This window comes from Pogonomyrmex barbatus, unplaced genomic scaffold (genome assembly GCF_055798465.1).
Source record: "Pogonomyrmex barbatus isolate J1 unplaced genomic scaffold, ASM5579846v1 scaffold4, whole genome shotgun sequence".
Classification (NCBI taxonomy): domain Eukaryota; kingdom Metazoa; phylum Arthropoda; class Insecta; order Hymenoptera; family Formicidae; genus Pogonomyrmex; species Pogonomyrmex barbatus.
The window spans coordinates 1,045,176-1,072,678 of NW_028297138.1; the positions used below are offsets into that span (position 1 = coordinate 1,045,176).

A 27,503-nucleotide genomic window follows, 5' to 3' on the forward strand; every position below is an offset into this window, starting at 1 on the left:
TAGCTGCCGATGATCGGAATGCACAGACCAAATATTTGATTACTCCCTCAATTTATGCGTCAATCTAACACATATCAAACACGCTCACCCCCCCCCCTCGCTCACGTCAGGCCCATCCCTCCTCCCCTATCTCTGTATCAGTGCCAGTTTCATTTTGCCAGTTCATTTGTTTTGACGCGCCATGGCTACCCTACGCATCAGTCTAACACAGCGCGCCGTACATGTCTACCCCCTCTCTTACGATGCCCTTCTTTAATATCATGACTCAATCAAGATCTAGCAGCGCCAAGTTTTTTACATAAAAATTTTTTTATTTAAATTTAAATTAAATTTTTTCATTTTGCACTTATCTCTTTAATTCTTTATAAATATATCTTTCATTCGATTCAAATATACATGTATTTAAAAATTCTTTACGGAAAGTTATGTATACATATATTATGTATACATAATGGAATATTATGTATACATATATTGAGATAGAATGAAATCTGCTACTACTTGTGTTAGATACATATCATTTGAGTTAAATTAGGTTAAACGCAATTTTATAATATCATAATTTTGAAAAAAAATTAAAGTACTATCATTTGGGTTTTAGAATCAGAAGATTTCAATAGGAATACAAACATACGCTGGTCTATGCCAGAGATACCGGGTTTGATTCCTGGCAGAGGCAAAATATTTACGCTCGTCTCTCGGAAGGCAATGGCAAACCACCGAGAGAAACTTTGCCATGAGTCTCTTTACCAAAAATTTGCTGTTCGGAATCGGCATTAAACTGTAGGTCCCATGTATCTGTATGTCCCATGTATGTGTATAATCATCGTGCGCACCACAGGTATGAGAGAGAGAGAGAGAGAGAGAGAGAGAGAGAGAGAGAGAGAGCACCACGCTCGGACACGAACTATAGGACTGAGGATAACAAAGATACGAATCATTGATTGATTTACATTTTTTAAAAGCAATTGTACATTTCACTTTAAAGATAATGGGAGAGATAATGGGACTATAATTTGACTTTTTTTATATCGAATCTTTTATATAAATGATATACATATTAGGATTGAATATTACATGAAAAGGAGCTTGCAGACCAGCTTGGCGTTACGCAGTAAACCATTTCCGTACGTTTACATACGATGGGAAAGGTTCAGAAGGAAGGCAGATGAGTTCCGCATGAATTGTCCGAAGACAACAAAAATCCTCGGCGTGACACTGCACTCACTTTGATTTCAAAGTTCCGGAAAAAAGATTTTCTGCACAAAATCATTACAGGCGATGAAAAATGGATTCTCTATGATAACCCTAAACATAGAAAATCATGGGTTGACCCTGGTCAACCTTCGACATCGACGTCAAAGCCCAATATCCACGCCAAGAAGGTTTTGCTCTGTATCTGGTGGGATTGGAAAGGTGTGTTGTATTACGAGTTGTTACAACCGGGTGAAACAATCACGGCAGACCGCTACCAACAACAATTGACCAATTTGAGCGATGCATTAGAAGAAAAGAAGCCATTTACTGGCTAAGGTCGTAAAGTGATCTTGCTTCATGACAATGCTCGATCACATGTTGCGAAAGCGACTCAGGACCATATCTTTGCGTTAGGCTGGGAACTTCTCCCGCACGCGGCGTATAGCCCAGACATGGCGCCTTCCGATTACTACCTATTCCGGTCGCTGCAGCATCATTTGGCTGATACACATTTCGTGAAATTTGAAGAGATACAAAAATGCATTGATGATTTTATCGCTTCGAAGCCGGTGAGCTTCTATCGTCAAGGAATTCGCAAGCTATCCGAAAAATGGCAAAAGGTCGTTGATGCAAACGGGGAATATTTCGCTGATTAATATTTTTTTGTTTGTTTTTGAATAAAGATTGAATTTTACAAAAAAAAGCTCAGAACTTTTTTGTACACTTAATATTATCACCTAGTGATATCTTATTATTTGCACATGGCTTCATCTCTGTGAACCACTTTCTACGAAAGCAAACATGTCTCGATGTACCACTATCAGCAATCCATGCATCTTCCATATTGTCAGTATCGCTTCGCTAACCATGCTCTCTCGTGTTGTCTTGAGAACTGAGTTATCCTTCTAGAGTTTTACTTCGTCAGTAACAACGAAAGCAATTGCCGACTCTTCCTTTCCAGTCTATCTTTTCGGTCTCTTTCTCTTTCGGCAATTTCTTACAAAGTGACCCGGTTTTCCACACTCGAAGTATTTAAACTTCTTTGACGATCTCACTTCCTGTAATTTGCCGTTTTCTTTCTTCTTTTGGTCGCTCATCGATATTGTTGCTAATGCGTTAGTTGTACCTTCAATTTCGGTTATTCTTCTTTTTTCAACAATAAGTCTCTCATGCAGTCGTTCAATCGTCTGCTCATTGGGAGGTATATTGTCCCATGTCGTAACAAAAGAATGAAATTTTGCTGGTAGGCTTCCCAAGATTTTTGCCATTATCGCGACTTCTAATAATGGTTCTCCAATATCATTTAGTTGCCGTGCAATATTTTGTAACTTGGCCACGTGATGTACCACCGAATCATTCGTCGCCATTTTGTAATCATGAAACCGTTTCATGAGCAAGAGTTTGTTAGATTATGTTTTTTGTTCGTGAATCAACTCAAGCTCCACATCTCATGCGCGATTATTCGGGGGCTCGAGCCATGCTTGATGCAATCTCTCCTGTCGTGCTCCAGGAGGATTATTTGTATATTTGCCAATGGCGTTGGAGGGTGTCGCCGCTGCAGTCCGACTTGCATCCATCGAGAGAATAGGACCATCATTTCTCTGGAGTACCGGTCGTGGGGAAAGAATACATGTATATATGTATGTTGTAATATATATATATATATATATATATATATATATATATATATATTACAACATACATATATATATTACAACATGTATCATTGTATTGTTGACGTGTTATTCTAAACACGTTATTTGCGATAAATATCATCACATGTCTCGGTAGTCGAAAGGATAAGATGCCTGCCCGGTAAACAGGAGATCCAGGTTCGATTCCTGGCTGAGGTGGTATTTTTTCGCAAAAATAATTACGAGTTTTCACGACTGGTTCATGGTCGGGCCCCGTCGCACACCCTCCCTTCTTATTTGGCATCTGATGTACACGTTAGACGTATTCTGGTTGCGAATATTCCACCGTGGATGAGATAATACATATTGCTTTGGCATTATTCCTCACCCATAACTTGCCAGCAGCGTCCGCAAGATTTGTCGGTCTCGGATTCTCCCCGGTTACCACTTCTTCAATATCTACGCACTGAAAACAATTTCAATTTGGAATTTTCACAGTTGAAAATTCGTTCCGTCAAACTTGACAATATTCTTCGCTAGACTTTCTTCAGCCATAACAAAAGAACTCGTGCAGTTACGACTCGTTCACATGTTTAATGTGACCTTCACTTTTCCGCATTTATCGTGTAAGGCCTGGGTCCGCATAATCTGTTGAGAGGTTATTTTAATTTTATGTGGATTACGCTATTAAATACGAACACAGAAGCAATGCTATGAACTCGTTTATTCAGCTAACAATGCCAAGTGTGTACAGACGAAATATCTTGGTCTCGAATATCACTTTAACAGAGTTACAATTCAATCGTATACCAGTAACCTTGTTTTAGCAAACAGCCGATTGAGTAGGTAGGCAGGCTTCGATTGACTCATTACATCGTGCAGAATCCTTTTTACCCTAAATCGAACGTAAGATGGCACAACAATCGCGCGAACTTCAATGCAAAATTACATAAATTCACCAAATCGGATTTACTTAACACTACCTAAGAAGCAAATGACACATTGCTTACTCTTACTTGTAATCTTGATCGCAGATATATCGATTATCATTACATGTCAAATTCGCTCACAATTCGGAGCAACAGTTATAAATTAAGTGTATTATTCAGTTATCCACATATATTTTATGCAGGAGAGCTTTTTATCTGATCTATTTATAACATTGAAAAGTAATCAAGGTTCGATTTTAAGTCCAATTGTTTAACATTTACATTTAATTGTAAACGTTTAAAAGTTTATATTTAAAAAATCTTCATATTCACATAGTATTAGACACTAAAATAATTCAATATATGGATAATATTATAATCTTTTCATCTAATAAATCATCGACATTCGCTTTACTTTCAATTGAGTCTTTGCTTGGAAAAATTAATTTATTTTTATCATCTTGTGGCTTAGATATCTCCTCCATAAAATTTTAAATAAATACAAACTCACTCTTTGCAGAGAGTTTTGCTTAAAAGGTATCGCTGACTTCACAAATTTTTGAAAATCGTACTAGAAAAAAAAACTTTCTGGCAACAATCATCTAAAATGTTATTAGTAAAAGGTACATACAATTTTAATATTCTAGTTTCACTGGTTAATACTTATTGAGACATTCATTTTGTTTTCATATTAACTCTATATTGCTCAGTTTAGAAGCGTAATAAAATATTTCTCAGTTTTTATATTTTAATTACAAAATCAAAATCTTTACAATTTTAAATAAGTTTCTATACAAAAAAAATCAATCGCTTAAAACTGGGGGCATACAGTGTTTTTTTTGCTAGATTTCTTGTTGGATTTGCATGCTTGCTATAATGGCAGCGTTGTTGACAGCGATGCTGGTTGTCTTGCTAGTTTAGCTTCACACGGTGTGTGTTTTCGTGCAGGCTGAATAGCTAGAATTTTATAGAAGGCGCTTGACATATTTATTTATTTTTTATTTATTATTTATTTTTCTTCCGTTATATTTATTTTCACTTTGACAAGTTGTAGCAAACAGAGGAATGATAGGAATGATAGAATATCTGATATTCGAATATTTTGATTGCGTGATCTAAAGTTGCATCTCTCTTTGATTTTCAAAGTAAGCCAGCAAAAGATCAATTGCAAGAAAAAATAGCACCGGATCTATTACAAAAATCTAGCAGACTAGTCAGCAGGCTACAATTTCCAACATAGTAGCCAGTAAAATAGCTCAGAAGCACGCAAGCAATCCAGCAGTCAAAAAAGCACTGTGCGCTGCCGGCTTAAGTGTGGTCCTATAGCCCTAATAGAAATTCGATGAACCATTAAAGATCATATTCTATGTAGGCAGAATCTTAATTAGGGCTGCCTTCCGATATTTATCGCTAATACTGAAAATATATAGTTCGCGTCACATAGATTATAGATTCTCAGTACTGGCAGTGAATATCGGAATATGTCTTTGATTCACTCTATCATAGTCGCTGTACTATGATGGAATGTTTTAGAATCAGACTGTCCATGTATGCGCTCAACGCTTCCGCCAGCTTCGAGTTACAGAGCAAAATAGATGATCTACTGTTTCTTTTTTCCTAGAGTCATAGCTCTATATTTTAAATCTCGAATAAGTTAACGGTGCAACACGTGACATCGTGTATTATGACTTTATTAATTCTTTTACTATAAACTTTTATATTTTAATAAATGTGTAATACACGGGTGCACACACGCACGTATGTACGCGTACGTGTACACACATAAACACGATGTCTGATTCTAAAGCATTCCATCATAGTACAACGACTATGATAGAGTGAATTAAAGGCATATTCCGATATTCACTGCCAGTACTGAGAATCTATAATCTATGTGACGCGAACTATATATTTTCAGTATTAACGATAAATATCGGAAGACAGCCCTAATTAAGCAGAAAAGTCATACCATTTTACAATTTTTTCAATTAATAATGAGTTATTAAATATTGCCGAATGAGCGTATAACTCTCTGGCTCATTGGCGAATGCAAGCACATACGACTATTGTATCATTCCGAATCAGACACTTCGTATATTACACACACACACACACACGCGCGCGCGCGCGCGCGCATGCACGCACGCACACACACACACACACACACACACACACACACACACACACACACACAGAGGGGGTCCCACCCTATTATTTTTCATTACCGTTATCTCTTAAGGATATGTTTCTGAAATAATTTTGAAACGAAAATCTTAATATGAAAATTTCAAGGCTATTTTTTTAATTATAAATGATTGAATTAAAGTTGACCAATAGTAGCGGCGCTAAAGTTCACGCGATCAAGCATGATACAACAATGATAACGAGATACATCCGTCGCCCCTTTTTTTAATGTCAATACCGAAATTACATACACATGGAATAGCATTGCAATAACAGAATTCTTATATTATTTGAATAAATTTTTATACTTTGTACATGCTAATAATACTTTGTGCATGATAATAATACTAAACTTCGTAAACCTATTACAAAGAAACCTATTACATAAAACACCCATGTAATACATGTATTATGAGAGCCAAGCTGTTACATTTAATATTTCCTTAGATTTAGATATAGATTTTTTAGATTTTTGTAGCATATATGTATCCTGTATATATATATATATATATATATATATATATATACAGGATACATATATGCTGGAAAAAAAAAATATATATATATATATTTGAAATTCGTAAATTGAAAACCCACTCTTGGCCAATATGTACGCTTTTCTATTAAAAAAAATCTTTTGTCTGTAAAAAAATAAACTTTTGCTATTAATATTTATATTCATAATATTAAATAATAAAATTAATAAAATTTGTAGACATCATTTATTAAGAAAATATTATAGTTTACAGTAATTTTTTATTTTCATTATATTTATTTCATAATAGTATATGTATATAATATTATAACGCACATATTGTTGCTCAACGGAAACCGCGAGAAGGTGGTGGTCTCTTCCGTCAGAAAGGAAATGTAAAAAATTGTTATCAATTCAAATAAAGATACATTAATAATTATATGAAACAAGATAATTTAAATATTCCAATTATTCCAATTATCCCACATAGCACACTTTATCCTGAGGATATCTCAAATTGTCTCAGATTGATAAAAACGATCCCACGGATAATTCAGTAAATAGCATCCGGGATATCCTAAGAAGATGTCATAAAATATCATAGAATATCATAGGATATAAAATTTTGCAAGATATCATAAGATATCCTATTATCCTCCCAAATAGCACAGATGATTGTTAAACTTATAAAAAAATTCCTTTCAAGTAATTCAAAAAGAGTTCTATAGAAATATATTTTGACTTCTGTAAATCAAAGTTGCTCTAAAAGAAATTCTTTTCTTATTCGTAATGAATTCAAAAAGAATCGCTCATCCGTGCCCTAATAGCACATGATATCATTCGAATATTCTACACTCGTACTGAAAGTGGTCATACATACTATTGCCTAATATACCAGAGAACATTAATATGACTTCTTGATATCATTTCTCGTATATTCTTAAGCTCATCTTCAGAATATACCAAATATACCCTAGCAGCATATGATATCATACGAATATTCTGAATTTATACTGAATGTACTGTTATCATACCGAATGTACTAAAATTATTCATATAAAATCTGTGTAGAATATCATTTGTCGTATCCCAAGATGACGTCATTATGACGATGATTTAAAGTTATTTTTCGTCATTCGACATTTAATATACTAAAAAACGACGTAAAATAAACATAATATTTGTCACGAAATATTATCGTCATAAATATATTGTCATTTAATCGTCATTTTTAAGTGCATAAATAATAAAATAACATTATTAATTATTATCTTTTTTAATTAACTATAATATAACTATAAATAAAAAAAAATGTTTCCCATTCATCTCAGTCCCATCTATTTTTTTACGAGCGGTAAAAGAAATTTCGCGGAACACCCTATGTGTGTGTGTGTGTGTGTGTGTGTGTGTGTGTGTGTGTGTGTGTGTGTGTGTGTGTGTGTGTGTGTGTGTGTGTGTGTGTGTGTGTGTGTGTGTGTGTGTGTGTGTGTGTGTGTGTGTGTGTGTGTGTATCGTAACCCCATATCTCCTGGATAATCCTATATTCCTTGGCTAATTAAGACCGTCCAGAGATGTCTTATAATTATTGTAATATCCTAAAATGATCCGTTGGACATCCTTGGAATAAAGTGTGCTATGTAGGATAATATCAAAAGTTCAATTGTCGTCGCCGCTGCAGTCCGATCTGCATCCATCGAGAGAATAGGACCATCATCTCTCTGGAGTATCGGTCGTGGAGATTTGAAAGAATACATGTATATATGTATATTGTAATATGCGTATATATGTGTATCATTGTATTGTTGATGTGTTATTCTAAACACGTTATTTGCGATAAATATTATCACATGCCTCGGTAGTCGAGGGGATAAGATGCCTGCCCGGTAAGCAGGAGATTCAGGTTCGATTCCTGGCTGAGGTGATATTTTTTCGCAAAATAATTACGAGTTTTCACGACTGGTTCGTGGTCGGGCCCCGACCTATACCCTCTTCTTATTTGGGATCTATATTTCCTAATGATTCCCCTAGGTATATTTTATGTATATCAGATATTGATGCGTATGTATACACACTAGATATGTAGTTAATAAGTTTTCTATGCTTTTTTTTGTTGGGTCTCATGATTCGCGCTCCCAGATGGTGTAATGTACCTAGATGATGTATAATCGATCATCTTTCTATCTACGCAATCTCGCGATCTGTGTCTCTACTGTTCTCTACTATTCTTTTGTTTTTTTTTCAAATATACATACGTGTAATCTTTTTCATGTATCGAAGCGCATCCTCTCGCATAAGAACGCCTCGATTTATTCTTACTAACCCGAACAGATTAGTAAAAGGTTATAGGCCCAGGAAGCTTCGTGGTATAAAAGTTTTCTTATCGTTTATTCTTTTTCGTGCACGTGCGTGTCGAGCGAGCGAACACTGCGTATATCTTTCATTCTTTCGCGCGATCTGTGACGGACATTAAAATCATCAAGATGAATTCCGCAGTCGTAAAGATCGAAGTGCTAACTCGCGAAAACTACGACACATAGTGCCGTAGAAAGCTGCGCAAATGCAAACTCTATTAACGAAGAATGATGCGTGGGCATACATAAGCGGCGAGCTACGGAAGCCAGAGGTTATTGAAGAAGACGCGACGACGTCAGTTGCTTTGGAACATTGGAAAAGAGGTGACGACAAGACTAGATCCGACATTATCTTATCTTAATGAGTTCATCTGAATTAAAATTAATCAAAGAATGCGAAACGTCTCGTCAGGTATGGCAAAAATTAGACAGCATATACCAATCTAAAGGTCTCGCGAGAAAAGCAACGTTGCTGAAATAACTCACGTTAATGCGCATGGACGACGGCGCAGACGTTAGAGAGCACGTTAATAAATTTTTCAATACCGTTGACAAACTCGAAGAGATGGAAATCAGATCAATAAAGACTTGCTGTCGATTATGTTGCTTTATAGCATGCCATCTAACTTCGAAAATTTTAGGTGTGATCGAATCTAGAGACGAACTGCCCACGCCTGAAACAGTGAGAGTGAAGATCCTAAAGAAATACGAAGCTCGAAGAAATGAATCCCGAAGCACATCGCCGAACGCTATGCTTGGCACGATATTTCGAAAACGACGACCTCCGATCAAACCGAATGACGAAAAAAATCGGATGAATCCAGCGGCGGCAAAGGAAAATTCAAGTATCGATGTCATCGGTGTCACGAAATAGGGCACAAATAGGGCCTCCCAGTGCGATAGGAAGAAGAAGGATACTGCAAGAAAGGTCGAAGACGTAAGTTTCTTTACCGACGTGGCGCTTAAAGCTCAGTCTGGCGATTACAAAAGAAACTGATGCCTTGACAGCGGTTTCACTTCCCACTTAACAAACGACATTGGTGCATTCATCGAACTATCGGTGCATTCTTCGAACTCTTAAGTTGGACGAAAGCAAGGTGAGTCTGGCAAATAATTCAAGCACCGACATTGTTGCGAAAGGGACTGCAAGAATATTCGCTAACGTACACGGCGAAAATAAAAATCTAATACTAAATAATACTTTACATGTCCCCGACTTGATCAAGATCGAGTTTGATTTCAGTCTCCAAGATAACTGATCGTAAACTCAAAGTCATTTTCACCAAGGAAAACGCAGAGATTGATCACGGAAACATAAAGATGGTGGCCAATAGAGTCAGTGATTTATACTTTGTGCGTGAAAGTATTGAATTTGCACAGAATTCAGCCGTCGGAGATTCGTTGACCGGATCAAAGTCGAAACAGACTCACGGTTCATTGGCTGAGAGGTGGAACAGGAGGCCATCTAAACTACAGGAACTTATAGGGCCGTTTGGAAGAGTGATGCCTGCGAGGAATAACGCTATCCGAGATCAACGCTGCTCAATGCGAAATCTGTTTAAAAGGGAAGATGTCAGCAACGTCGATACCGAAGAAATCAGACAGGAGAAGCGATTTGCTCGAAATTATACATACCGTGTTTGTAGTCCGTTGCGCTGTCAATCACTCGAGAAGGCAAGGTACTTTGTTATCTTCATCGATATTATCCAGATGATGCGAGGTCAGGTTCTTAAAAACGAAAGATAAAGCATTTAAGGAAGTTAAGGCGCTATTCGAGAATCGAATGGGGAGGAAAGTCAAGTTTCTCCATCTGACAACGGCACTGAGTACGTCAACAAGAGTTCGACAATTTTCTGAAAGAAGCGGGCATAGCTAGAAGACTGACTGTGCCATATCATCCTCAGCAGAACGGGGTCTCGGAGAGGAAGAATCGGACTCTCATGAACATCGCTAGATGTCTATTGATCCAAACGAATCTACCGATTGCATGTAGGCGGAGGCAGTCAACTGCGAATTACGTGAGGAATCGATCCCACTTCTTCTCTTAATGGCACGACTCCATACGAAATTTCGCACAACGACGTACCGGAGGTGAGGCATCTTAGAAAATTCGGTTGTAAAGTTTTTTGTTTAGATACGAGTGCGGACAAGGGGAAGGCTCGATCTAAGGTCCAGAAAAGGCAGATTCGTTGGATATTCCGAAACATCGAAAGCATACCGAGTATGGTTTCCAAAGGATCATAACGTCCGGGCAGTTCGCGACATAAAATTTATCGAAGACGGGGGTCCGATTTCAGATGAAGTTCTGGAACGGGCGGAATCAGAGAATCCGTTCGTTGATTATTGGAGCTCTATCTCGGAAGAAGAGTGACGATGATCCAATCAATCTCCGCGAAATAATGGAAGAAGATGAAAATTCGAATGATTTTCATGATGCGATAGGGAAAGAAGAGGTTATTGAGCAAGAAGCTGACCCTCCATAGAAGCCGTCAAAGAGGTCCAGGGGCACCTAGAATAATACTGGTCGATCCGGACATCCCAAAAAGATGTATAACATGATCTCTACGGAGGAAGCGGACGTCGTCGATGTTGAACAGGTCTTCTTATCGGAAATCCCGATGGATAAAACTCTGAAAGGTTCGAATTCTGACGAGTGGCGCGAAGCTATGGCGGACGAAATGGCGTCCATAATCAAGAACGCTATATGGCACTTAATCGATCGCACTGAAATGGAAGTCATCGGAAGCAGAATGGTTTTGAGGAATAAGTTCGGAGCAGATGGCAATCTTCAGAGAAGAAAGACGCGACTAGTTGCGCAAGGGTTTTCACAACGTCCCGGAGTTTATTATTCTCAAACATTTGCACCTGTCGCTCGACTTAGTACGTCGGTTAAATTGCTCATTTCGCTGGCCGCTAGGTACAACTGCGCTGTGAATCAGTTGGATATCGCCACGGCATCTGAACGGAGAATTAAAAGAGGTGGTTCACATTCTGCCACCGAAGGGCATAGAAGCTGCACTGGCGGTGTTAATAATAGCAGTCGATTTGAAGAAGGCATTCGATGCAAGGCAAGATCTATGTTACGACAGATAAAGGAAGGCAACAAGATGCCATTTCAATAAAGCTCTATCTGACCTACGCCAGGCCGACAGAGCTTGGCATTCAAAAACTAAACCAGGCGCTATTAGAAATAGGAGCGACTTAGTCAAGGTGTGATCCGTGCCTTTATCAAATAGGGAAGGGGAAGATACCTACACTCATCCTAATCTACGTTGATTTCTACATCTTGATTTCGTCGTCCGATACCTATATCTTGATTTCGTCGTCCGATATCTATATCTTGATTTCGTCGTCTGACAAGAAACTAATGAACATGGTGATCGAGCAGTTGTTGCTCAAATTCGAAATCAAGAACTCAGGGAACGTCAGTTTCTGGAGGGATTTGGAATGTCAGATGCCAAGCCCGTTCTCACACCCCTCGAAGTTGGTGCAAGATTGAGTAAACTCGAGGAAGAACCTCCAAAAGAAGAGAAGAGATTACCTTTTAGAGAGTTAATAGGGACTCTCAATTACTTGGCGATCGGTATGAGACCTGGTATAAGTTTCGCCGTAAGCTACTTGGATCAATTTAACAACTGTTTCAACAAGGATCACTGGACGGCAGCTAAGAGAGTACTCAGGTATCTGAAAGGAACACAAGATGTTAGTATTTGTTATAGTCCCTCGAATGGAAAATTAGTTGGTTACGCCGATGCTGACTGGGAAAATAACATGGATGACAGAGGATCATTCACTGGATTCGTTTTCTGTCTGAACGGCGAGGATGGGAATCCAAGAAACAAAGAACTGTGGCGCTGAGTTCAACGGAAGTCGAATTCATGGCGATGACGGAAGCTGTCAAAGAGAGTCTATATTATAGGAAATTATTAGACGAAATCGGATTGAACGAATTGATCGACATCATCATCTACAATGACAACATGGGAGTTCTCAAGCTAGCCGAAAATCCCGTCTTCACAACCATAGCAAGCATATTGATTCCATTTCATTCGAGAGGCGGTCTGCAATAACTTGGTAAAGATCAAGCATCTAAGAACTAATAGCATGATTACAGATATCCTCACTAAAGAACTGGCTAGACCTAAGCTTCGAGAGCTGAAAACATGGGTCTTCGAGAAGTCCGCTCATCGAAGGGAAGTGTTGGGTCTCACGATTCGCGCTCCCAGATGATGCAACGTATTTAGATGGCGTACAATTGATCATCTTTCTAGCTACACAGTCTCGTGATCCGTGTCTGTTCTCTACTATTCTTTTGTTTTTTTTTCAAATATACATACGTAACCTTTTCAAAGCATCCTCTCGCATAAGAACTCCTCGGTTTACTCTTACTCGGTTTAACCCGAACACTTTTTAAATATATCTATAAAATTCTTTTATATATTTATCTTATCTTCTACCTATAGATAGAACATTTTTTAAAGGTAATATTTAACTTAAATTAAATTAGGAGAGGAGCATGAAAACTAAGTCAGGTCTTCTTGCTTAGTGATGTTTGATTGCTGAATAACTCTTGACAGAACAAATGTTTCGATCCTTCATCATCTTCATCCTCAGTGTTCTACAAGTTTGTAAAACAAAAATAAGAGATAAAATATAAAATTAAAATACGTCTTAACAAAAAAAAGTAATTGACTTACAGAAAACGATAAAATAATGTGATGCGTAGCTGAACGTATTTTTACAATTAAAGATTAAAGGTCAATGTTCTCACACTCATCGTTTTATAAAATAATTACAGTTACGTCATTATTCTCTCTAACCTTGTGAGATATATCATAATGTAAATGTGAACCATTGTGTGGATGTCTCATCGACACAATCTTAATTCATCCCAAAGAGGAATATTTATAAAAAATAAAAGATAATTAAAAAATAAATAAAAACCGAAAAAACATTATCAATGAATAAAATTGAAAAATGTATAACTAACAACCAAATTTTAAACAAAAAGTGACAGTTAAAAATAAATAAGTAATGAAAAAGGAAGACAAAAACAAAAAACAATAAAAAAAAGAAGTTAAATTATTAACATCAACTGTAAACTTATTTAATAATAAGAATTATACAGTGAATTTAATATGAATTGTGTACCTATGAGAAGGCTCATATTCATATCACTATCGAATAAGTAAAAAAACTCGAGTTGACATCTCGTAAGATTAAATAAGTAATATTATGAAAGTGATAGTCGAAGTCGATAGTCGAAAAAGGATACGAAAATAAGCAGAACAAAGGGGGTTATGATGGAGAAACAACGGAGTGAGAAAAGTAGGGAAATAAATAGGTTAGGTGGGGGATAGAAGGTTGAAAGTAACAGATAATTATCATAATAACATATCCATGTTATTTTGTTTATTAAGACCGTGCTGTTCTTTAATATATATCATTTAGGTATTGATCTTTTACTAAAAAAACATTCAGCATTTAGAATTTGTACATTATTTAAATCAAATTCATGTTATTCTTTCAAACGATGATTATAGATCACCGATAAAGAACCATTTTTTTCTTTTATCTTTAATGTGTTCGTTAATTCTCTTTTTTAATTAACTCTGGCCCACATAGCATCACAATTCTGACAGTGAATTTTATATACTACATCACAACGTAATGAAGAATCTACCTGATCTTTATCAATTTTTATGAATTTGCTGAGCGTGTTGACGTAGAATACAATAATTTCAGATACAATATCTTAACAATTTTTTTGAATTTTTCAAAGATATTTCTGACGTACAGAGTAGTAAAAACTTTTTATGTTCTGAAGTTGTAAGTGAACCTCTATTCAAATTCCTTTGCAACATATTCTAAGAGATAAATGTTTAATGCATTAGTGATTGTTAATCGTTGTAAAAATAAAAGCACGTGGATAATTAAATTATTAATATAACTTATAAATAAATATTAATTATCAATTAAATTATTGTTTAATAAAACGTTTATGATTTTTTCCAAATTTTCCACTTTCTAACGAAAATGAGGATGTGACAAAAATAAAACTCTCAAACATATTCAAAATGACATCTTTTTTATGTTCAATGGGATGATACGAATAGAAATTCAAATATCTGCGAAAAAAGAGTTGATTTTTTTATAAAGTAATATTCTTTAATCTTGAATAATCACTGTAACATGCAAGAATCTGATATGATTGCAATCGCTGCATAATAAATTTAAATTTTTAATGGAAAAAACTAAATTTTTCAATATGTCATAAAATACATCAGTCGCAACTGCTCAGGTGCTAATAAAATGTCGACTACACATATAATATGGGAGTACAACAGGAATGCAGCTGATGATAACTTGCAAGCACGTGTCGCGCTTCAAGTTGCTGTCAAATGGCTTTTTCCCGGAATCATTCTGTTAAACAATCGCAGCGATTTCGTGAATCGATTGAAGGTTTTGAGTCAATGAATTTCCACGGATTCTGCCACTTTAGCAACGAGATGCTCGTATGTTGCCGATTCTTGTCGACGATACAGTCCTCGTCCCGTCGGATAATCCTGACCGCGCCAAAGAGCTCCCTGGTATTTGGAGGTTGTCGAATTCGCTTCATCAGATCTCTTCATCTGTTGAGTGCGCTCGATCGTGCCGAGGAGAGCCCTGGTATTGAAAATTGAGATCGGTATTCGATTTTCAAATCGAATACCGGGAGCTCTGCGATCAAGCGTACTCAGCCGTGCTGAGGTGCGCCTTAGTAGGCAATGCCTTGAAATCGGTGTTCGGATTCTTTTGAGTTGTCTCTGGTGACATGTGCTTCTCGAAATTTCGAGATGGAAAAGATGTTATCTGTGGAAAGAGATGCCAATCCAAGATCGGTGATTTCGTATCTCGTCGTTTCGTATTTCGATACGAAATGGATTGATCAATTTCGGGTAAGGATCTTCCTTCACGAAAATGGAAAAAAATACTGGCGAATAATTAGTTTTGCTAATTAAAATACGGCGAGAAGGAAAGATTGGAGATAAAAGATTCGGAGGTACTAGGAGGAACTAGAAATAGAGTGGGAGGAAAAGAAATTCGGATGGTGGAACGGTGGCTGACGCGGTGCAAGATGCTTGTCGCGAATTATAGCATGGGGAACGCTATAATTCATTGGCACAGGACGCGGTGCAGCGCGAGAAATGTTTTTGCAAAAAACATCTGCGAGTTTATCAAACTCACTTGCGCGTTCTCCGAAATGACTAGAAGATATAATGGAAAAAATTAAAAAAGCGCATAGCGCCAGTTCGCGACACATATTCCACCTAATATTCGACGGATGTCCAGTCGGGGACCAAGAATTGAATTGAAACGGGACACTTTGTTATAGATATATGATATACGATATCTGAAATTATTGTATATCTAACACACTCGGTAGATTTATAAAGATTGGTAAGAATCAGATAGATTTTTCATCACGTTGTGATTTCGTAGTGTATAGTAGTATATCAGATTGTCAGAACTGTGATGTAACATTTTTCTGATTTTTATTTATTTTTCATTCTTTATAAATGTTTCTCTTCGGGGTGAATTCAGATTTTGCCAATGAGATATCCATGGTTCATGTTCGACGACATTTACATTTATATTTTATATTATGATACATTTCATAAATCTTGAGAGCACAATGATGTACCGGTAATTATTTTTTAAAACGACGAGCGTGATAATATTGACTTTCTTTGATTGTAAAAAGTTAGTAAATTTGACTAGGTATAACACTGTTTTACCGTTTTCTGTAAGTTTATCATTTTTTTTGTTAAGATGCTTTTTTAATTTTATAATTTTACATTTTTGTTTTATAAACTTGTAGAACACCGAGGAAGACCTCACGAAGTATCGAAACGTTTTTCTTATCAAGAGTTAATCAGCAATTAAGCATTACTAAACAAGAAGATTTGGCTTAGCTTTTACGCTCCTTTCCTGATTTAATTTAATTATCAGAAGTCTATATTTATCGTTTTTTATCTAGTATATTAATATTTTAACATTTAGCATTTTTATAATGCAAAAGAGGGTTCAGAAGTTAATGTTTGCAATGTATTCTTAAAATACTATAATAGTAATATACTATTTTTTTAGCCATAGTAGTATATAATTTGTTCGTCGATATACGAAACAAATGTTTTTTCTTGATTATTATATTTATTTCTCCTCTTATCTACAATGTTGATTTAAGAACGTAAGTAGTATTAATAAAGGCCAATAAATATTTGATGTTGCACTTTTTCGTTTTTAAATAATTTAAGAAGAAAATAAATTATTTAGAAGAAAAATGATTAAGAGGGAAAATCGAATCGTTATTTGAATGGAACTTGGCAACTTAGAGTATCTATTAAGTTTAAATATTTAATAACATTATCTACTAATACAATACTGTGCTCCAAATTGCATTGTTTCTAAGCTTAACGCCCGGCCAATCAGTTAAGAACTTGCAGCATTCGTGCGAACATTTATCTGACTTGCATCTTAAGAAGATGCTGAATTGACGAGCGAATTCTGACAAGAACATTTATACAAATGCACATTTAAAGATACATTTATGTATATATACATATACTCATACATATATTTCTGCTCACATATGAACCTAAATTTCGCATACTTTTGCACTTTTCCATTTACTTCTCCTATAAGCTTTTAAATCATATTTTGAAGATCTCAAAATATTCTTAGAGTTGTACAAATATGGATAAGTAAGTTTCAAGTTTAATAGTTATTTAATATTATTTATTCAAGTGAATAAGTAACCTACAGTAACAGAAAACTGTACTTTATCATTCATGCATGAGTGCTTTAAAAGTAAAAATATATTATATATATATTATATAAAATATATTATATATATACACGGACAACAGCAACACTTTATACAAAAGCACCAATCCAGATATCAATGAAATATATGTTTATTTATTAATACGAAAGTTATTTATTGCGCTGCTCGTCTGTCGGAGATACCGCCGAGAGCGAAAGCACACGCCGCGCGCGGACTTTATCGTGGGACCCAGTCGGAGGTACCGCCCGAACCCGTCGGAGGTATCGCCCGAGCGAGCGTCCGGAGGTATCGCCGAGTACGAAAGCAACACGCCGCGAGCCGACTTTTGCATCGCCCGTACGCTAGAGCTACCTCCGAGAGCGAAAGCAACACGCCGCGCGCGGACTTTATCGTGGGACCCAGTCGGAGGTACCGCCCAAGCCCGTTGGAGGTACCACCAGAGCAAGCGTCCGGAGGTACCGCCGAAAGCGAAACCAACACGTTGCGAGCCGACTTTTGCATCGCCCATACGCCGGAGATGCCTCCGATATGCTTTTGTATAAAGTGTTGCTGTTGTCCGTGTATATATATAGCGAAAACAACACACCGCGAGCCGACTTACGCATCGCCCGTACACCGGAGGTACCGACGAGAGCGAAAGCAACACGCTGGGCGCGGACTTTATCGTGGGACCCGGTCGGAGGTACTGCCCGAGCGAGCGTCCGGAGGTTGTTTTCTTATACCATTTACCTTTCCATACTTAGTTCGATATTTTCTCTCATTCTGTAAAAGGATTTTTTTAATTTAATGTAAGGAAAGCAAAGAAAATGGGAAAATACTGAATATATATTCAGTCGGTAAAACAGACAGAGTCCAACATTTTCTTAAGTCTCACAATGTGTGTTTACTATACTTGTAGTTTATCTTGAAATCCACCGTCTCATTATAAATTCGGCAAATGTAAGAAGTGAGTTGAAACCGCGGTTCCACAACACATAGACATCTGCCGAACTGACTTCTCATAGCTCTACGCGCTGTGAAAACAGAATGTTCGCTATTGCTCGCGATTCATAACTGACGACTCGTTGTTTCCGCAGATTGTTGATACTGATCATGAATCAAAGCACTCGCGCTTTGGTCGATTGAGATAATAAAACACCGTGTTCTTTCTCGGAATCGCCCAATTTCTCTATATTTGCACAAATATATCTGTTCATCTACTCGTGAAGTGATCATTCAAGTCGTAAACATCATGAAATAGAATGATGAAAAAAATTATTAAATTTTAGTTTTATATGAAAAAGAGGAATTATTATGGAATCCGAGGTATCCATTATATAATTTGTATACGAGATACGATTAACGATTCATAGAAAATAATCGAAAAAAATATGAATTCCGATAAAAGAATTAAAAAAACCTATATAACTTCTTTCAAAAATTGACATATGATACGATCTAACGATGCAAAGTATCTAGACTTCTTTTTTCATAAGGGAAGCTTCCAGTCTCTCGGGTCACACGTTGTATCATGCCTAAGCGCGCGAACTGAGTCGCTTGGTCAACTTTAATCGTTTATATTATAATATTTGAAAAGTATTATAGCCTCAACATTTTCGTATTAAGATTTTCGTCTCAAAATTATCTCAGGAACATGTTCTTAATAAGAGATAATAATGGCGGGACACCTTATATATATATATTATCTATATATATATAATACATATATATCTTTTTTTTAATATAAAGTAATGTATTAATATAAAAATATCTTTAAATGTTATTATTACAGAAAAATTATTTAATTTAGAAAGCGTAGCCATTATTTTGCTGCTGTAAATTATCCTTTTTAATTAATCTTTTTAACATGCGATTTTCATTTGATATCTTATACAACCCATTTTTAGTATTTCAGACAGTTGATGATAATTTATTTCACAATTAATTTTATTTATTTTAAAAAAAAGTAAAATCACATTTGCTGTTTTTTAAATGTGAAAGATATTATCAAATAACAATTTCCATTTCTAAAACATGTTAAATTTTTTTTTTCAAGCCATAATAATCTTTTTGTAGGATAAGTCGGAAGTGATCGCATGGAATATCTCTTTTGATAATTTTTACGCCCCAAAACACACCACAAATTAACATTATAAGTATTTATATGTTGTTGTTTTAATTATTTATCTTATTATTATTGTTAATTATGTTTTAAGGTAAGACACGATAACAATAATACTTGTTCTTATCACAAGAATATATTTTATAGAAAATTTTATTTTAAAGAAATATAAAATTTACTTTAACAATGATGTGTGTTAATCTCTCCAGTTCCATGCAACAGATTTTATTACAAAACGGTTTCAGTGGCCAGACTTTAAGATCCATGGCACACAAAATAACTTAAACAATAAAATTTACGCAGTAAGTGAATCAGCCAATCACAGTGAAAATGTAAGGCAGCAATAGCAAATTTAAGCTAACGCAATATATTCTTCCATAAATTCAGAATATTGTTTTCTTAGATTAGGATTGGATCTAAGACGTTTTTCTAAATTATATAAACGATTGAGCGCAATTTCTCTGAAGTCATCCAGATTGTTCATTATGTATTCTTTAATAGGCAATTTGATGATGCATCTACCATAAATGTTCCGAGAAACGTATTCCAAGAAATGCCTTTCACATGATTTCTCTTCGAGAGTGTAGTTAATCGTGTTATTATGAAGCTTGTCAATGTGCAAAAACTTGAGGAATAAATTATGCAGTTTAGAATTGTTTTCAAGGACTTTGAGTGAATGAATTTTTTGCGGTATTGCACAGCCTCCCAGGCTGGGAGAGCCGGCAAGGATCCAACCTAATCTTGTTTTTTATAACGTTGGATGTTCAGGAGAGGCTTCAATTTGACCTATGCAGATTAAATCCCAAAATATTTCTGCGCCGATTAAAATATCAATTTTTGATGAAATGTGAAACTCAGGATCGACCAATTCAATGTTACGTGGAAGATTGAAAACTGATCGCTTTAATTCCTGGAATATTATTAGTTATAATATCCGTGACACAAATGAATACATTCGATGATGGTGGAAAAAGAGTTTAGTCGAGAACGCGATGTTAATTGTACTGTCTCCGTAGAACGTGTGGCTGTTCCCATTATACTGGAAATAGATATATCCATCGGTTGCGGAATTAAACCTAGGCTATTCATAAAGTCGCGAGATATAAAAATTGGCTTGAGATCCACAACCCAGAAGTATGCGGCAATATTCATGAAAGCCGTTCTTGACTTGAGCGAGAGCGACGGCAGTGAAAAGAATTACAGATTTATTGCCGTAAGAGTTGGAAGCATGAGAGACTATGACATCCGAAGGAATTATGGAAGATGATCCCATGGAATTGGATTCATTCTTTTCATTGATGGATGACATACGTTGCTGAGAGTGCATAGCTTGGATATGCAGTAAAGTATTATATTTGAGAGAACAAATCCTACAATTCCCTGATGGACATTTGCTCGAAGCATCAGTAGCTGAGCGTAGACAATTCAAGAATAATTTGTGCGAGCTTTTTCTATACGCTTCGGTAGATCTAAAAATTGTTTGCATTGGTAAATTGCATGTTCATCTTGGCAAAAAACATTTTACTTTGACGGCAGCCATGCAAGCTTGTTTAGTATTCACGTGCTGTCATAATGGGACACTCTTTGTCGTGATGCCTGTTATCTTATTAGTGACTTCGAGAACTTGACTGCGACGAGCCACGAAATCAAGAAATTGCTTCAATGAGGGCAATTCTGAGCCCTGAAGTGATGATTGCGATTCTCACGCTATGGTTGGATCAAATTTAGACCTAAGAATATAAATAAGAAGATCGATCCCAACGATCGTCGGTTGGATTCAATAGCCTTTAAGGCGCAAACATGTCGTGAAGCATCATTCGCAATTTGCTGTAGTTCTCGTGCGTTTTTCTTAGTTAAAGACGGCAACTTAAATATGGCCTTTGTTGTAATATTGTGCGATAGATGGCGCCATCGAGAGCCATCTTGATTTTTGATGCCTCTACAGGAATCGACACAGCGGGTTCCTGTTGGGATTTTGCATGCGAAGATGCTGATCATATATGTATCAGAATGATTGAAGTCACAGTAAATCCTGATTTGTCAGTAATTCATTTTGTTGTGTCAACATCCCAAAAATACTTCAGTGACGACGAGGATGAGATAAAAGTTGCCTGGTAAAAGAATTCTTTCTAACTCTAGAACTCAGCGGCGGTGGGTTGCTACGATTAGGCCTAACAGCGACAATCTAAATACGCTTTTTTCTCCCGCTTAATGGCTGCGTTTGGAAATATCGCCGTTTACGATAGTGCAGTGGAATCCTGGAATCAGTACACGGAGCGGTTAGAGCAATTTTTTGTTGCTAACGGTATAGACGATGCAAATCGGAAACGCGCCATTTTTTTAACGGTTGTCGGGCCGTACGCGCGACGTACGCGCTTCTACGAGATTTGCTTTCTCCGGACCATGAGAACATTACAGCAGCTGATCACAACATTGAATGAACATTTTGATCCGGTACCTTCGGAAATCGTTGAGCGTTTCAAGTTTAATAGCCAGATTAGGGAAGCAGGAGAATCAGTGGCCACCTTCATTGCAGAATTACGTCGATTAACAAAGCATTGTAATTACGAAGCATCTCTTGATACGATGCTGCGGGATCGCATCGTATGTGGAATTCAAGCGATCCAACGGAAGCTGCTTTCAGAGACTGGGCTCACGCTAATACGCGCTACGGAGATCGCGGTGTCTATGGAAGCAGCCGCGCGTAATGCAGTGGATTTGAAGACAAGTCCTGTGGATGTATGTGCTATTCAAAACAGCGGCGTTCGCCCGAAGAGTCAGATATCGAAAGGCAAGAATTCTGAGGAATAGAAAACAAAATGTTTTCGTTGTGGAAATTCCCGACACATCTTCTGACTGCTGATTTATTGGTGCTACCTGTCAGCTTGTCAGAAAACTGGCCACATTGCTCGAGTTTGCCAATCAAAGCAAAAATAAAACAAGATGAAACACGCCCTAGAAATAGGATACATCAATTGCAAGAAGTAAATCTCCAGAAATTAGGAACATCGCTGCAGTATGATTTACACAATCTTACTAATATGATGGCAAAAGCTCCGCCACCGATAAAGGTGTTATGCCAAGTTGAAGGTCAGGAAATATGCATGGAGCTTGATTCTGGTGCACCGTTTCCTTCATTCCAGAAGCCACGTATGTCAGACTTGCACACGTCTTTCCGCGTTGCGAAAAACAGAAATCAAGTTGCAGACATACACAAAACATCCAATAGAAATCCTGGGAGGTATGGATGTTCAAGTGGAGTGTAATTCCAATCAAGCTGTTCTGCCACTGTTAGTGGTGAAGCAAGGGACTGTAAATTTGGCAGGGAGAAATTGGTTTTCCCCATTAAGATTGATGTCAGCAGTCCAAGAATCAACAAATGCAATTTCGAAGACGGAAGAGACAGACCTTTCACTAAAGAAAATTCTAGAAAGACATTAGTGCATTTTTTCAGATGAGTTAGGCCTAGTGAAGACAACGAAGATACATCTTCATCAACGTCTGCACAGCCTAAGTTTTTCAAAGCACGCCCAGTGCCTTATGCTTTAAGAGACAAGATAGAAAAGGAGATAGACCGGTTACTGAAGAAAGGAATTTTAGAACCTCAAGACTTCAGAATGGGCTACCCTGTTGTGCCAGTGCTGAAGCATGATGGTCGTGTTCGTCCCTGTGGGGACTTTAAATTGACAGTTAATCAAGCAATTGAGCTGGAACAATATTGCCACGAATCGGGGACCTTTTTGCACTCAGGTGGTGAAACTTTTACAAAGTTAGATCTTCGGGACGCTTACTGCCAACTATAGTTAGATGAAGAGTCACGTAGCTTAGTCGTTATCAACACTCACAGAGGCCTGTTTCGCTACACAAGATTGCCTTTTGGAGTTGCGTCAGCGCCCGCTATATTCCAACGAGAGATTGAAAAGATCTTGCAAGGCTTGTCTGGAATCTCGTGCTATTTAGATGATCTACTGATAACCGGGAAAGACAATGCAACTCATCTACAGAACTTGGACTTGGTCTTATCTAGACTTAAAGTTGCTGGCATAAAGCTCCATTCACAAAAATGTGAGTTTTTTAAACCATCAGTTGAATATTTGAGTCACAAAATTGACAATAAAGGCCTTCACCCAACAGATTCCAAGTTTAAGACTATCGAAAATGCTCCTTCACCTAGCAATGTTGATGAGCTCCGTTCAATCATTGGGCTTTTGATTTACTATGCCAAGTTCTTGCCGAACATGTCAACCCTTCTTGCGCCCTTGTACAAATTGTTAGAACACAAGCAGCAATGGAAATGGACTGCAGTAGAAGAGGAAGCGTTCAAAGCAAAGCTAACATTGAGAAATTCTTCATTATTAGTGCATTTTGACAATTCAAAAGAAGTTCTCCTCGCATGTGATGCCAGCCCCTATGGTGTTGGTGCAGTGTTGTCTCACCTAACTGCAGATTGTGATCAGCCAATTGCATTTCGCGCTCCCTTACTAAAGCGCAAAAAAATTACAGTCATATTGAAAAAGAAACATTGGCTAGTTTTTGGAGTGACACATTTTCGGAACTATTTATTGGGACGGAAGTTCACATAGGTAACAAACCATCGTCCATTAGTCAGCTTATTAGCAGAATCCAAGCCTATACAAATTATGGCAACAGCACGAATACAACGATGGACATTAATTTTATCTGCATATAAAATACAATCAGGAAGAGTGTCTTGAATAGTAATGCAGATGCCTGTAGTCGACTGCCTCTACCAGTCAGGGAAATAGATCTTCCTTTGCCAGCGGATTCTGTACTCTTATTGGAGCAAGTGAATGATAGCCCAATCACAGCATATCAAATAGCACGGAAATTGCGAACAATCCTTGGCTTCGCAAGGTCAGGCAGTACATTTTGCATGGATGGCCTCGGAAAGTGTCGGCAGACCTCCGTGAGTATTGGTCCTTGCGGGGAGAATTGTCTGTGGAACAGGGTTTGATATTTAGAGGAACCAGAGTTTTTATTCCACAAAAATTCATTCTTGATGAGCTACATGAAAGTCACCCTGGAATTTCTGTCATCAAAGCTCTAGCTCGTTCGTCAGTGTGGTCAGGCATGGACAAGGGTTTGGAGGAGAAGGTCAAAAGTTGTATCAAATATCAAGAGAATGCATCGATGCCTCCTTCCCAGCATTTTTCTTGGCCCGCCCCAAAGGTCTATGGCAGCGGATTCATGTAGACCATGCGGGTCCGGTGGAAATGCTTTTGGTTGTTGTGGATGCAGGCACAAAATGACTGGAAGTTGTTCCAATGTCCTTGACATCTTCTTCGACGATAGTTGCTCTTCGTGGGTTGTTCTCCCGTTTGGTACCCAACAGCCTAGTAAGTGACAATGGAACTGCCTTCACTAGTGTAGAGTTTCAAAGTTTTGGCAAAAAATGACATAACACATATAAGAACAGCACCATACCATCCTAATTCCAACGGAATAGCTGAGCGAGCAGTTCGCATAGTCAAGACCGCCATAAATAAAGAAAGCGACACAGGGAACTCTCCTTTGTCGCTTGGAAAGGTTTTTATATACAGAAGAACACCATCAGCATCGACAAATATTTCGCCTGCTATGGCCATGTTTGGGCGTCCACTACGCAGTCGTCTTGATCTCCTTAAAGAGTACATTGCCAATGATACTTCAAATCATACCAAAACCAAGGAGGGTGACCTTGTTTGGACCCGGAATTTTTCACGTGGTCCTAAGTGGATTGTTGGTACAGTCACAGAGACTTCTGGGAATGCTATGATGAAAGTGCTTACTTCACAAGGTAAGGTGGCACGTCACATGGATCAAATTCGCATCAGGACATCTCGGCAGATTTCTCCACTAATTGACAGCGACTCCCCTTGTACTCCTACAACTCCTGTTTTTGATGCTCCAGTGGTAGGGAGTGAGGATGACATGCAAAGGCTATTCCTGAGTCAACCCAGCAGCGGCCCTGATGTCCCTTCTGTGCATACTCCCTGTGAGGAACAATCTACATCTTTTCTTAATAGACCTCCTATACATATACACTCTGATGAGGAACAATCCACAACTCCCAGTTAGAGCTGAGGTGCTTCCTGCTAGGCGTTCGACGAGGATTCGACAGACCACCTAGGACTTTAGGAAGCATTGAATTTTTTTTTCTCTTAGGGAAAGAAAGATGTAATATTGTGCGATAGATGGCGCCATCGAGGGCCATCTTGATTTTTGGTGCATCTACAGGAATCGACACAGCCGGATTCCTGTTGGGATTTTGCATGCGAGAATGCTGGTCATATATATATATATATATATATATATATATATATATATCAAAGTGATTGAAGCCACAGTAAATCCTGATTTGTCAGTAATTCATTTTGTTGTGTCAACATCCCAAAAATACTTCGGCCTTGATATGAGTTTGGACTATGAGTCTTTTATTATCGTATCACTCATTTAGGAGATTCCATGCAACTGCGTAATTTCAATCGGATATTTCGAGAGAGCTGATGACATTCCTTGCATCTCCGGATAGCCTTTAAATATTGCAATTTATGAATGTTGGATATGGATGGATTTACATGTATAACCAAGTGGAATATATCATAAAATGGAAACTATTCGTCATATTTTCCGATAAAAATTGGAAAATTTAGTTTTGGCAAACGCATGTATAAAGCGGAATATGGTAACTCAGACATGCTTGAGAGTATTGGCGAAGGCATTATTATGCTACGCGAAGTTTAGAAGTAAGATGGAGTTAACATTTCTCGTATTTTAGTGGAAAGAGTAAAAGGCTTCCTCGAATGTGACTCTGTCATTTTCTTCCGATTCATTGAACTTTTCTAATTGAGATTGTACATTGACGTATTCCAATAATCATTTCGTTCCAATAATCATTTAGCTTTAATTTTCGTTCTTCGAGTTGAGTTATTATCGTCGGTTACCGGCGGTGAAACCGAATGTATAGAATTAATGTACGAATTTGCGTGTGCACGCGGCCTTAATTACAGTGCAGTGCCTTTTAAGGATTGCCTGATCAATTCGCTATCCATGATAAATTTGTGAATAGACCTACGAATTACAGAAATTCTTTGACAAGTATCGAAGTTCCCTAACCTCTCCGTTACACTTGTGAAATCCTTAAAGGCTGAGGGCAAACCGAAATGGCCGATGAAGGTCACGATATAGGCACAATGATGATTTCAGATGAACGTGGCCCTGGAACGAATTTTTACTTGTCCTGACAGCAGAAGGGCTTAGATTACGTTTGCCAGGAATAAATGGCTGCACGCGTCGTGCTGGCAGTATTACTGCTTAACAGTGCACGATGGGCACTGGAAGTATTATTCTTGAATTTCGGTGATTATGCCTTGCGGATGCTTGTGATATCTGGCTCGAAGGATCATTTGGTTGTATAATTAGATTGTATAATTGGTTTGTATAATTATCGCAAATGTATGCGATATGTGTCCCTCCACGCATTATCCCTTCTAGGATGATGGTTCTCAGTGGCGGCGTGGTTAAGAGATGAACTCTTTGATTTAATATATTATAGGCGGTGACAATACCGTAAACACATTACACTGTTTAATATTCTTTATTACAAGAACAATTGTGCTCGTACAAAAGAAAACGATAAGTGCGCCGTAATTAAGAAGACGCATCTCACTCGTGCAACAGTTAAGACACTAATGCAGAGAGACAAGAATTCGGGCACGCACGCACACCGGAAACGAAGAGAGTGAGAGCGTCCGAAACGCAGACATCGTGACGCGTGAAACAAAAAAAAAGTGGCGCGAACTAAA

At 37.4% G+C, this 27,503-nt stretch overlaps 1 protein-coding gene and 1 pseudogene across 29 annotated transcripts in view; both read right to left on the reverse strand.

The window, feature by feature from the left end:
• The window catches only part of pHCl-1 (pH-sensitive chloride channel 1), a 1,184,550-nt gene that overhangs the window by 809,988 nt on the left and 347,059 nt on the right, over window positions 1-27,503 (reverse strand). The gene's annotated exons all lie outside the window — the stretch shown is intronic.
• LOC148935566 (uncharacterized) lies at window positions 18,317-20,617 on the reverse strand (annotated as a pseudogene).